This window comes from Cavia porcellus, unplaced genomic scaffold (genome assembly GCF_034190915.1).
Source record: "Cavia porcellus strain 051 isolate PalLab524CR breed Dunkin Hartley unplaced genomic scaffold, mCavPor4.1 scaffold_19, whole genome shotgun sequence".
Taxonomy (NCBI): domain Eukaryota; kingdom Metazoa; phylum Chordata; class Mammalia; order Rodentia; family Caviidae; genus Cavia; species Cavia porcellus.
Window position 1 is genome coordinate 6,462,270 of NW_026947502.1, and position 13,646 is coordinate 6,475,915.

At 44.6% G+C, this 13,646-nt stretch overlaps 1 long non-coding RNA gene across 1 annotated transcript; it reads right to left on the reverse strand.

The window, feature by feature from the left end:
• Window positions 1-893: 893 nt before the first annotated feature.
• On the reverse strand, window positions 894-13,438 carry LOC134471587 (uncharacterized). Its single transcript, XR_010041052.1, has 2 exons — window positions 13,251-13,438; window positions 894-2,530 (listed from the first exon to the last, which is right to left on the reverse strand). It is a non-coding gene; the product is annotated as an uncharacterized LOC134471587 (long non-coding RNA).
• Window positions 13,439-13,646: the final 208 nt, after the last annotated feature.

The following is a 13,646-nucleotide window of genomic DNA, read 5'->3' on the forward strand; positions in this document are numbered from 1 at the left end:
TAGAGAAATGTAGTCAAAACTGTTAAACGAGCTTTGTTTACAAATAGGTAAATTATACATCTGTATATTTAAAGTGCTGTGATATAATATCTTTAAACGAGTTTGGCTCAGTTTTTAGATTCATCTTGTATGAACTTCTTCAGATGTTCATGTGTAATACTTGATGAAATGATTTTTTTATAGGCTGGAAACTGTTTACAATCTTGGTCTTCTGCGATCACCAATGAAACAGTCACTTTCAGGTTTACATCCACATGGGCTGACTTTAACTGAGTTGTTTGGGGAGGGGAGAGGTCCCTATGGCGTACACAGCTACCGCTTGCCACCTGGATCAGAATGACTGGGTTTTATGAAAACAGTGTCTCCCTTAAGCAGTGTTAAGATTTGCTTTCAGTGCGCAAGTGGTACATTGAGCTGGAAGTTTCCTTGAGAGTGGCTTCATTTATTAGGAAGCAATTCAGATTCTACCAAATTATATTTTCCCCTCTTTTTAAGAAACAAAGGCATTATGTACTGATGTTTCTTTATCTAAAATTTTCTTCTAAATGCAATTTTAAATGTTGATATTTGTAAGTCCTTTCTTAATAGTAAGGACTTTTCTAGAGGAAAAAAATTGTGCTTTTAGGGATAATTTTCCTTGTGCCTCACTATATCCCTAAGTGGGTATGATTCTTATTATTACCATGTGCTTTGTTAGTATATTTGACATATTTACTTTAAAAATTATTTTAGATATTATATAATGTGCAATCCAGAATAATTTTATAACAGGTCATAAAATTCATAACTTTAGTTAGAATTCACAATACTTGCTCTTGAAATTTAAAAAATGAATCTTTTGGGAATGTTGATATAAAACAATTATTTTTTGCAATATTGAATGTGTTTTTTAGTTTGATTTTTTTTTTTTTTTGGTAGTAGGACGCCTCCTATCATCACCTGTGTTACTTTTTGATGTAAAGCAACTAATATTTACACTATGCCATATTTTTTTTTATTGTAGTTGTAAACTATGAAAGATCTTTGAATTTTCTACAGATCTACAACTACTAAAGTAACGGACAAGGGCAATCTTGATATATAAATCTGAGCATGGCAATTCTACCGTAAAAAGTACTCTATTTTTCTAATTTATAGAATTTTTAAAATACATTTCTGTAAGTTTGACATACTAATATTCACCCAACCAGTACCATTTATTTTAGTTTGCATATATTTTCTCATTGTTCTTAATTTAATATATGTATTGAGTCTCGTAGACTGTTTTGCAATAATTAGAGTAAAAGATTTATTTCTTCTAATGAAAGATGCATAACAGTTATTGTCTAGGGGACCACCAAATGTGATTTCAAGATTTTATTAACTATTACAAATATAATCCTTACATAGAAAATTTAATTTTGTAAAGTAGTGTATAATATTGTAACATTAAATTCTTGTTCTCAAATTCAAATATGTATTGATCTCCAGTGTGCTGTGTTCAATCTTGTTCTCTGAAATGAGACAAGACTTTTCTTCCTTTTTACGGTTTGTAATTTTCGCTGTTTATTCCTGTAAAAAAAAGTCATTTTTAACCCATGCAAACAGTTGTTTGATCCGTGCTAACTTATCACTTTGGCTATTCAATAAAGTTAATTGAAAGAGTTTACAAGGAGGGATTGGTTCTTTAACATGATGGGAAGACCTTGCCAATCAGTGTAGTGCTAGTTTATGCATCCACGTTAAGTCAGTGAAAAACTAGTGAAGGGGCTTTAAATCTGCTGGGAATATATTTGGGAGATCATAATTGATTTTGCCATGCTTGGCAGGAATTGAACCCAGGTTCTTGCCTGATACATAAGCTGAACTGGTCATGCCTATCCTACAAGTAGAGCTGGGTTTGGGTTCTAGATTAAGTTCATTTGAAGAAGATGGGCTGGGGATTTAGTTCAGCAGCATAAGCACCTGCCTTATAAGCACATGGTCATGAGTTTGATCACTGGTACCAATTAAAAAAAAAAAAGACAAGTTCATTTGAAGATAATCTCTCTCTTTTGTAACGATGTTACTATGCAGTTTAGGCTGGCCTTGAATTCACTATGTAAACAGCCTCGAACTTGAGACGATTCTGTATACCACTAAGAAGTGCCAGGAAAGATGGTCAGTGAACTACAAAACCTGGGGAAAGTTCCTCCCAAAATGGGTAAGTATGGAATCTAAATTCCTGACACCGCAAACTTTTATGTGACTCAGTTGCCATGGGTAATCACATGTACCTGAAACACACCTGGCTTCTACAGGTTCTCAAATGAGACAGTCTTATTTATCCTAGAGTCATAGTTGGCCAGCTTTGTGGGTTTTTGTTGTTGTTGTTTTTGTTTTCTTGGAGACAGGATCTTGCTATGTAGTTCAGGCTGGTCTTGAAATCACAAAGCAGGCTGGCCTTGAACCTGTGGCAATCCTTTGGCCTCAGCCTCCCTAGTGCTGGTATTCACAGGCGTGCATCACTGTGCTCAGCAACTCTGCTGCGGCCGAGTGGTATAGCACCTGCCTTATCAAAAAAACAAAACAAAAAAGGTTTAGAAAAGGGGAGTACATTGTTACTTGTATATGGATTTATTTTTGAAAAATTTTTATTCTTTCTATTACATATTTATCATACATAAAGATCGCACTCATCTTTGGGAATCTGTACCTGCACATAATATATCTTAAATATTTTCCCATCCCTCCCCTCTCACCCTTGTTTCCCTTCACATTTGCACAAGATTGTTTCCAGTTTTTTCCTTCATTTTGTTTTACTTGTGATGCTATATGTTTCTCACTTGTAGTCCAAAGAAGTCCTTGAGATTACTTTATTAATGCCAGCTTGAAAGTTAGCAGCTTGGGAGTCAAAGGAAAACACGATTATTTTAGATAACTGGTGAGATTCCAGGTTAGTTGACGAGTGGGGTTTTAGGATCTATTTCCAACTAAAAAAAAAAAAATTTGTTTTCTCCTGAGACAAGATCTTGCTGACTAGCATAGGCTGGCTGTGACACCAAGCCCAGTGTGAAAATTTAACACTTCTGTTTTTCAAATAGGAAGATACTGGGGATGGAATCCAGGCCTGAAAGTAAATCTACATAGAAGAGATTAACAGGAGAAAGTATGTGCACACAATTACCTTGTAAGTTTTGCAGAGCAGTAAAAGCCAAATGCTTTTATACTTAGCTCAGTCAAAGAGAGGCCTATAGGAAAAGATAAGGACTATGAGGAGGCAGAAGGAAGATTAAGAATTATTTCAGTAAGTTCTGTTAGTACAGAACTCTCGTTAGGCCTAACTTGCTGTCCTCTATAAAAATGTTGCTTTTGGGCCAGGGATTTAGCTCAGAGGCAGAAGCACGTGCCCCTGCCCCCCCCCCCCCAATGCTCTTTTCTCCTTGTATAGCGAGGGCAGCTCTCTTGGAATTTTCTCTCCTGTTTTTAAGAACAGTAAGGGAGCCTGGATGTGCTAACGCACGCCTGTCTTCCCCGCACTCTGGAGACTTCAGTGGGAGAAAAATTGGAGGCCTGCCTGGGCTGCGCTATGAGTTCAAGCCCAGCCTGCCTGGCCACCCAGTGAGACCTTTTCTCACTAAAGGAGTGTTCTCAACTCCTTCAAGGTTTACGCATTGGCCACATGTTGTGAGGCATGATGCACGTATCTTGCTCAGAGGAAGTAAAACATTTGCCTTAAAAAACAAAAAACAGTGCGACTAGGATGCTCAGTGGTAATGTGCTTGACAAACGGGCAGGGCCCTGACTGTCCATCCTTCATTCCAGCACCAAGAAAGAAAAAAAGGACCCACAACTCAAAGTGTGACTCTGAATCATTAATCCTGCTAATAGCGAACATCATTAATTATGTATAATTAGAATGAATGAGTTAATGGGAACTTTGAGTTTATCCTAGTTACATAACATTGATTATATCAAGTCTCACAAGAGGGAAGAGGGACTGCTATTTAGAAAGGTACAGGAAAAACTGAGGTGGGAAAAACTTACCTTCGCATGTGAACATGGAAAACATGAAACCCTGTCTGTCTGTGCTCCCTGAATTCCTTCTTTGTGTATCTGGGCTTTGATCAAAGAGAGGCCTCTTGAACACTTCCATACAAGTCTCATTAGAAGAGTGTGTGAGTAGCAGTGGAGAGGAGTTAGAGCCTGAAGCCTCACAAGGTGTGGCAGGCACACATGCCTAGCACTGTGGGAGGCTCAGACACAAGGATCACAAATCTGAGACCACCTTAGGCAAATGGGCCACTTAGCAAACCATGACTCAAAATTTAAACATAGGTTTGGAGATACAGCTCGTTGTGAGTGCCCTGGAGATCACCTCAGGGCCAAAGGAGGCCACAAATTTGTATATTATTTATTTTTACATGCCATGACTGAATCTAAGACCTCACACATATACGTCCTCTTCCACTCAGCTACACTGCTAGCCGGCCAGAAAAATTAAACTGCCGTTGTCAGGCAGTAACAGAAATCCTCATGAGTACCACTGTGCAGTCATGTTTGGAGGTTACATAGTCCAAACAGCCAAGTGATTTTGTCCCAGCCCACAAAATCTGTATACTAATTTATATATTAATTTTTAATGTTTTATGTTGCTGGGCCAGGGGCATAGTTCAGCAGTACAGCATCTGCCTGGTAAGTGTGAGGTTGTGAGTTTGATTACCCGTAACAACAACAATAACAACAACAAAATTTACATTGCTTACGAAAAACTGCAAAAGCAAACGTCCAGTGCCATCTAAACTTAGTTAGGTTTCCCCCTGAGGTTCAGTGCCTGGCCGTCAGTTTGTTACATTGAGGCCTGGCCACATAAGGAGGGAGGACCACTTGGCAGGTGTCCTGTTCTAATTGTCCTTCCAGCCAGTGGCTTTTCAACTTTGAATACAGGGGAATATTTAATAGCTGTTCGTGAGAAATTATTAAGTAAATGTTCTCATTTTGTAATTAAGAGAAAGTAATTTATTAATTTCCTGAATTTTTTTTCCTACTAGCGATTGAAGCCTTCAGTCTTCTCAATGGGCTACGTGTTCAGCCCACTTTATCTTTGGTGCTTGCTAAGCCACTATGTTTCCCAGGCTGGCTTCAAAATTTCAAACCTCCTGCCTCAGCCTCCCACAGTATTGGATTTACAGGTTTGTGCCACCACACCCGTCTCTGACTGCATTTTTACCTGGACCCCAACATGGTTCAGATCCATGTTAAAGTTCAGGAAGGGGCCTCTATATGGTCTTCTGCACTAAGACAAGTCAGTGTGTTATCAAGAACCCCAGTGAATGTGTTATTTTATCACCAGCATTTCCCTTGGCGGAGAGAGGTTAAGTGAGAGCTTTTATGCTTGAACTTTATGAGGATTAAACTGCCATCTGTTTTGAGTAAAGGCCAGAGCCCCTCTGATAGGACCCTTCTTTCCTAAGAAGTCTGCTTTGCTTCAAAGCCTTAGGAAAAATTAAGCTGCTGTAAGTATCCTGCCCATGTCACGTCCTGCTTTGTGAGACCATCAAGCCCTCACCCGTGGCCCTCCTGATAGTTTTTTCCTGTCCTTACTTAACTGGACATCTACATTTACTCAGGATCTGCAACACCCCTGGTGCTCAGCACATGTGGAGGAGGAACCAGCTGATATTGGCTGGGTCAGTGCCTTTGGCAGCCAGCTCCTCACCCCCACCTAGTATGTCTCTGAACAGCCTGCATTTTCCTCTACCTGTCCCCCGATTTGTCCTGCCAATTTCTTGGGTAAAGGTACAATCACTGTGCTTAGCAGTGCAGGAAAGGGAAAGAGCAGGAAATATGGGAATTATTTCTACCTGATGGGAGTTTGACTTACTCTCCGCTGCAGTTTTCTAAGCTGAAATCTCTCTAGACATGCATGCATGCACACACGCAACACATGTGCACCCCTGCACACAAACATCCATATACACACATACACATATGCACTTGCACAGATACACACTCAAGAGCTTCTTTGGGCTGCCCTTGCATTTCTGCTGTCTGTTTTGCACACTGCTAGACCAGTGTGAATAACCAGTAACTCACTGTCTTAGTTTTCTTTCATTGCTGAGACAAGATACTGACACCTAAAGCTAAAAAGAGGAAAGGTTTATTTAGTTCACAGTTCTAGAGGTTTCAGTCTATAATAACCTGGCAGGGTGGCATGGCAGACGGGCAACTGTTCATGGTATTGAAAAATACCAAAGCAACGAGAAAGAAGAGAAACAAAGACTCTTTGTGTCCCTTATATTGTATGCAGGCTACCAACCAAGGGTGAGTGTAGCACTCACACCCCTAATCCCAGCATTGGACAATGAGTCGGTCACAAAACCTAGATTCAGCTACCTCTGAAAAAGTGTGTCCTCCGTGACTGCATGAGGCTTTGGGGGACATCTAGACACCATAACATTCTGCCCTTGGTCTTCCAAAGACTCATACACACTTCTTTATGCAAAAGTCATTTAGTCCATTCCCAAGAGTTGCCAAGGTCCTAACAGATTCAGCATTGCTGAAAAATCTAAAACCCAAGTTTCCTCTGAGATGTAAGGCAAACTCATTAAGTGTGAACCTCTGTAGAAATGAAAAGAAAGTTAAATACTTTCTGCACTCAATGGTACAAGAAACATTTCTATTCCAAAAGCTAAAGGAATGGGACCAAACAAAATCCCAAATCTGGGAGGGCAAACATTAATCCCATAGTTCTATATGTAGCGTCCAAGGCAATCTGTGGGAAGTTGTGAGTTCCGAAGTGCTTGCATGACTCCAACCCTGTGGCACTTCCAGTGGTTGCAGCACCCATGATTTCTCTCTTGGGCTCACTTTGTTCCCTCCTTGCAGCTTTCCTTGCATGAGTCATGTTCCTAGCTTCTCCAAACTTCTGGAGTCTTTATTGTACCTTGGTTTTAGACAGCTTCATGCATTGCCCTCCTAGGGGCTCACTGCCAACCTCCCAAGGCCTTCTGAAATCTGGGTAGAAGCCTTCCTGAACCCACAACTCTTGTGTTTTGCATGTGCTTAAAACCAGCTCCATTTGGATGATGCCAAGGCCTGCTGCTAGCTGGAGCAGTAGACAGGGATACAATTTCCTATCTCTTGGCTGTAGGAGTTGAGTGCCAGGATTGCTAAGCACTCTGAATCTGATTCTGAGGAACAAGTTTCCTAGACTGCTAACATTTTGGAACACAGTGCGGCATGGTGCTTTGGGGCTTTCTTCTCAAAGCAAAGTCTTTCACTTTTGCAATTTTGAGGCTGCAGAGTGTGGCGTCCTGCTGCTTCTTGTGATGCCCACAGACCATCTCTTCTATTCTCCTGTTCCTTCTCTGCAATAAAGATCTCAGCTCTATCTTTGCAGCCCACAGATTTACTGGAGCTTCAATTTTTCCCAAACTCACATTTTAAATCATTCTGCTGGATTCTTTGCTGTTGATTCTCAACATAAATCTGGCTAAAAGTCCCCAATAGTAGCCATCCCACCACTTCAACATTCAACTATCTTGAAATTTCTTCTACAAGATTAGTTAGTCCACTACCCTTCATTGCAGTCCCAGGCAGTCTCTGGACATGAGCAAATTGCAGGCAAACTTTCTGCCACACTATAACACGCATCATCTGGAGCCAATGCAGTCTTTCCCAGGAGAATCCTCCTGAACCTGGTCTTTTGGCAGGATTTCTATCAGCCCTCTGGTCTTCTGAGCGCTGACCAGAATCTTCCACACAGATCAGTCTAAGGTGTTACAGCTCTGCTTTTTCAGCTGGCAACCCCTCCCACAAGCCATTCCCAAAGGTTTTTGAACCACATGGTCAGGTATAGTCATAGCATTGATCTCACTTCTCTGGTACTCTGGTCCGAGTCAGCAAAATCAGAGTACTGGTGGAAATGCTGCTGGTTAGAATGAAGTTCCGGAAGCTTCTGCTGAGGAGGACCGCACTGGCTGTGGATCCCAGGTGCAGTGTGTTGTACTTAGGCAGGGAGTTGGTCTGCATTTTGCATCTGTTTAGAGATACTGCCTGGGTGTCAGAAAAATTTTAACGCAGCCCGCTGTTGGGATGGTGGCAGGGATACTGTTGAGAGCTTTTGGCGAGATCTATGTTGGAAATTAAGAGTGAAGAGTGAGTAGGGTGATTTGAAGGGTTTGGCCAGAGGGAAGCTCCAGTGAAGCTGTGGATTCCAAGGGTGACACAGAGGAGAATGTGGTTAGACAGGACAGTGGAAAATTGGCCTTTCACTAGAAGGAAAGAATACACCTGAAATGCAGGAGATTCCTATTTCATAGTATTGAGATACTCTGTTGTCAAAAGTTAATGGGAAACAAGTATTGTGATAGGAATAGCTCTTTTAGTATGATTTTAATGTAGCTTTCAGATATGTTTGTAATCAGCTTAGTCAAAGTATTGTGATTCTTGAATTTTGATCATCCTTTCAATATGTTGCTTTTGGTGTGGAAATGATTGAAGAATTGTGTATGTGTAATTGTTACGTTAGTGTAAATGTAAATAGACCAAGACATGTTAACTTTTCCCAATCTGCCACTGGAGACTATGGTCCAAGGAAGTGTGTCTCTTACCCAAGTTGACCGGGGGTGGGTGGTGGTGGGTGAACTAATGGACAGCTTGTAACACCCAGCTGAACTGAATGGGTGTGGTGCTGAGTGTGGAAGGCCCACCTGGGGATTGTTGCCAAGGGCACAAACGGAGAACTGGAGGGGGAAAGAGTGTGCTATCTATTCTTGTGGAGCAGCTTGTCACACTGGTTTTCCTGATATAAACTCAGTTGTTCTCATCAGAGGAGCTCAGAAACTCGCTGTCACTGAGGATGGCTGAGGTTCTCTTCAGGGGAACTCTGGCCCTTACCTCGAGTGTGACTTCCTGGCTTCAGGGCAGACCCCTCAGCCTGCTGGCACAGACCTCTTATCCCACTGGCACACTTTGTGGCTTCCACCACTGACGTTTTGGCCTTCACAATGGAGATCCCACATACTGACTTGTGTGAGATATTGCTTTGGGCTCCCAGCCTCCAACTGAACTTGTGGAGGACACTGCCATGGGATCCAGGCCCTTAGGTGTATTCTTTGGGTCTCTACTGTGTGGACAGGGTTCCCATACTTTTTTAAATTTTTATTTATTTATTATTTTAAAGAGATTAAGACAAATCAGGACGTAACAGAACAGATCAGAGCAGAACAATGTAAGTAACACAGTATTTCACCAGAAGACAACCCATAATTAACAGTAACTACCACGATGTCTCTCTTTGAAATAGTTGAGTATAACTTCATATACAATAGTATCAAACATAACAAAATAGTATAAAAACATTCAAGAGAATGAGAGTATTACAGGGCATTCAGAACCAAATAACAGAAAACAAACAATGGCTACTATATTATCTCATTTTCCATAGAAAATCTGTTTGTACTTTCACACGTAATACAATCCAATAAGGTACAACATGATAGAGCCAATGGAAACAGAAGAGCAAGAGCACGGTAGGACTTCAGAGTAAGATGATATTACATCAGTACTGGTTTCATTTTATTTTTAAGAGAATAAAACAATGAGAATGATATTGGATTTCAAAAACAAAACAGTAGGAAGTCAACAATAGTTACTATATTGCACAGTGTTATCCTCCAAATAGTTGCTCAGACTCTGAGATATAGGCATGCAACATTAATCAAACAACGTAAGAACTAAGTTGTTTCTTTACTTCAGTTGCTATCATTTTGGAAATCCCAGAGGTCCGACTTCTAATCTCTTTTGTGTCTGTGTCTCCTGGATTTGCTCTGGGTGGGCTATAGGTCTGAGACTGCACCTTGCTCTTGACATTTTCCTGTGTTCCTCTGAATCAGCTGCTCGCTGAGTCCCCAGCCCTTCCTGCAATGGCTGCCCATCCCACAGTGCAGGAAATTGGGCTAGGCACCTGGGTTCCTGCAATCCGAGGTTCTTGGGGTGGAAAAGAGGTTGAGGGCGTGGCTTCATCTCCAGGCCCACAGGGGCGGGCCCTTAAGAGTATGTAGCTTTTTTCTCAACTCTATTGCATCTGACTCTTTGGGTGAATATTATAAAATAATCCTATAGGTTATGTGTTGCATATTAAATTTTTTTGCTTGTAAACCCTGCCTACCACACCTGGAGTAGGCAGCGTGAAGGAGAACCTGCAAGCCGTGGTCTATGCCCCATCTCCTCTCTGTGTAGGCCTGTGAGGGCTGCAGACTTCTCAGGCACCTGTTTCAGACTTACATGCTTTTTCGCTGTTTAAACTTTAAATCACCACACAAAGGGAAAAACTGATTGACTGCCACTGTGTGCCTGTAATTCCTGTCTCCCTAACCACAGTGCAGGCGTGACAATAGTCACTTCATTCTTCATTTCCCGTAGAGCCCATAGGAGTGGCAGGCCTTCCTCACACATGCTGGAAAAGGAGGGGTGTCGGGGTGTCAGTCAGCAGCCAGAGCTCCCGGTTAGGTGTGTCTACTGAAGGCATCAGCCACCCTGCCTGTCTTAGTCACTTTGCTTGTCACTGGGATGCAATAAGTAGCACCCACATTTCAGCAGAGGAGAGGGTTAGCTGGGCTCCCACCTTCCTGCAGCTGGCGGGCTCCAAGGCAGGACAGCAAGGAGAGGGGCCTGGGGGAGGACAGCTGTGCACAGCCAGGGACAGGAAGCAGAGAAGAAAGGAGGGACTGGGGGGCAGAGTGCAGCCCCAGGCTACGCCCAAGGTGTCCACCTCTTCTGACCAGGCCCCTACCTAACAGCAGATCAGCTAGGAGCCCCAGAATCCAGGCCCTTCCACAGCTCCCCCTATGAGCACAGGAGCATTTCTGCTCCCTCTGCCTTCACCCCAATCTAGGTCTTCAGTGGCCAGAGAGCACAGAAGTGACCCATACCCTCGAGGCACAGGCTGGGACTGGATTCCTGATTTGCCCTGCTTTAGGCTCTGCTCTCTCTGTTGGAATTGTCCTTACCATCCTATATACACAACAGTAACTTGGTTTATGAACTTGTTTTATAATTTTGGGGAAGCTGGCTGCATTTGTTTGCTCAGGAAAGACGAGTGTTGTCATGTTTGTCACCCCATGTACAGAATTTGCAGAATGCTTTATTTGGTGAACCCAATTGGAAGCTGAGGTGTTTTCAAATGGAGACAGCACTGTAGTCCCCTTGTCAGAGTTGCTCTAGGTTAGATAGAAACTCTGGATCGACATTTCATTTGGGGCTGTAAGACTCTGGTACTCCCTGGCTTTGTAGTTGTTCCCCAAGCCTCTCACCTTCTCCTGCACCACACACACAGCTGCTCTGGGGCCTCCTGACTTCTCACAGTGAGGGGCAGCTCACCTCGCCCTCGGGTGATAATCAAGACCCCTGTTTCAGCTCTAGCCAACACCTCAGAGAAAGGTCCTGGGAAACCTGGGGAATTTTTAGTAGTTTCTCTGCCTGTTGATTATATTTCTATGATGTTATGGTTTGTGTCTAGGTGGCCTCCAAGCCTCATGCCATCATGGAGACGGATAAATCTAGCGTTTATAATTGGTTTGTTGTCTAGCACTGGGATTGGCAGAATGAGGGCTACACTTCCCTGGGGCGGAGCTGGCCTACAATATAGGGGAGGGCCTGAGGCACACTTGTTACATTTTTGCTCTTTTCTATCTTATTTGCAGCCACCAAGAGCGGCTGCCCTTCAACCACACCACCCAGCCTTGGAGCCAGCTGAGAATGGACTGAAACCTCCATAAACTGTAAGCTAAATAACCCTTTCGTTCCCTAATTTTGTGCATCAGGTATTTTGTCTCAACAGTGAGAAAAGTAATCAAGACATATGTCCATTAGAAGAACTATCTGTCCTTTTCTAGGGTCTAGAATTGTTAGGAATGGTTCTCCTGTGTTTGTCAAACTCCCAAAGGCAAAGCTGACTCCAGCCTGCAGAAGATGGCTCAGTCAGCTGCTAAATGATGGTTTTTCAGCTGCTTTTGGACAGTGCTGTTCCTCTGCAGCTGCCCTGGGAGTGCAATACTGAGACCCACAGGTTCACGATGCTTCCTAAGACCACAGCCAGCTGAAAGCCACTGCCTGGGCCAGGCGATCCACTACCTCAGAGCAGCACCTGCAGAAGAGGTGTTAGCCCCACGTTCTCTCCTCCCCTCTGCTTCTCCTCCTCACTGTCTCGCTGGTCTCCCCAGAACACTGTGCTGCTTGTCATCAAACCTCTGATTGTGGGATCCCCTGGGAGCTCTGTGCCCAGAAATGCACCAGGGACACTGGTGCCCAGTGTGGGTGGAGTGGACAGTAAGCACAGCACTCCCAAAAGGGAAAGGCACGATGGGACATTGGCATCTTCTCTTTCCCTGTGGGAAACCCTCTTCCTGGGAGGACTGGAAACTTGCTCACTTGTTCCCGGTTCCCCCTTACAGCCCTCAGAACCCATCTCCAGGGTGTCCTGGTGGGGGCCTCCCAGAGGTCATCAGGAACCTCGTCTTCTGGGCTGCACCTGTCTGACATCCGCTTAAGCTCTGAGCATCTCAAGTTACAAAAGGCTTCTTTTTCTCCTCCAGGGAAAGCTTTCATTTACCACAAATGTTTTGGTGAGGTAATTTCACTTTCCTTCTGTATAAAGAGATGTAGATTCACAGCGTGCAATGCCCGGGTAGACAGTGCAGGCCTTCGGGGGCTGCCTCACACAGCGAAGCAGGTTTGGGCTCAGCAGAGGCTCCACTCTCCACCTGCTCCCCTGTGAACCCAGGAGGGCAGGGATCTCCTGCTGCACTGCTGCGTGCTCAGCCTTTCTCCTCTGCTTTCTGGGCCTCGGTTTCTCTTGCCGTCAGAGGAGGGCGCTGCCCCACCTGACTCCCCAGGCTCTGGCAGGTCTGTACTGAGACCTGATGTCCCATTTTTAGCCATTCTGGGGCATCGCTCCCGCAGCCGGCGAGGCAGGCTCTCCCGCCCAGGAGAGCCAGCGAGCCCCCTTGCGGAGCTTGCATAAAGCCCGAGCTGCTGGTGTGAATGATCCGCTGATCCCTCACCTGTCAAACAGGACAGGAAGCCTCCCCAACTCGCTGGGTCCAGGGAGGCCGCCCCAGGATCCGGCCCCGCTCTGGCTCACTGGGAAGGCCGCTGCTGCGCCCAGGTCCGGTCCCTAACCCGGGGAACCCGCCCCGGAGTATCTCCTCCACGGGGAGGACAGTGAGCAGGGGACCCGCCAAGCCGGCCACCGCGGGCTGCGGGCAGCGGGCATCGCTGGCACTCACCGCCTGGGCTCCGGCTCGGGCTCTGGTCCCTGATCCAGCCTCCGCACACCCCAGCTGGTCTGCTCAGCAAGGGGTCCTAACCTTCCTTTTGGCTGCCCTGCAGCAGCTTCTGGACTCTGTCACGTGACGCTGGAGCCCCGGGCTGGGGCACGTGCTGTCGCGCCCCGACTCTAGTCCTACTCCGTCCTCTGCTCCACAGCACCACCTAACGGCTTAATGCTGCGATTGCAGGCAGGACCAGGTTCCTGAGAACCTATGGGTGCAATCTAGGGGAGCTTGGGTGGAGTCCCCTCACTGTGGGTTTTGAAACAGTCATAATCTCTGTACTTGCTGTGTTTTCCGTAACATAGCTTCATGAGCACGCGTTGCTTTTATAATCGGGAAAATGCATCTCGT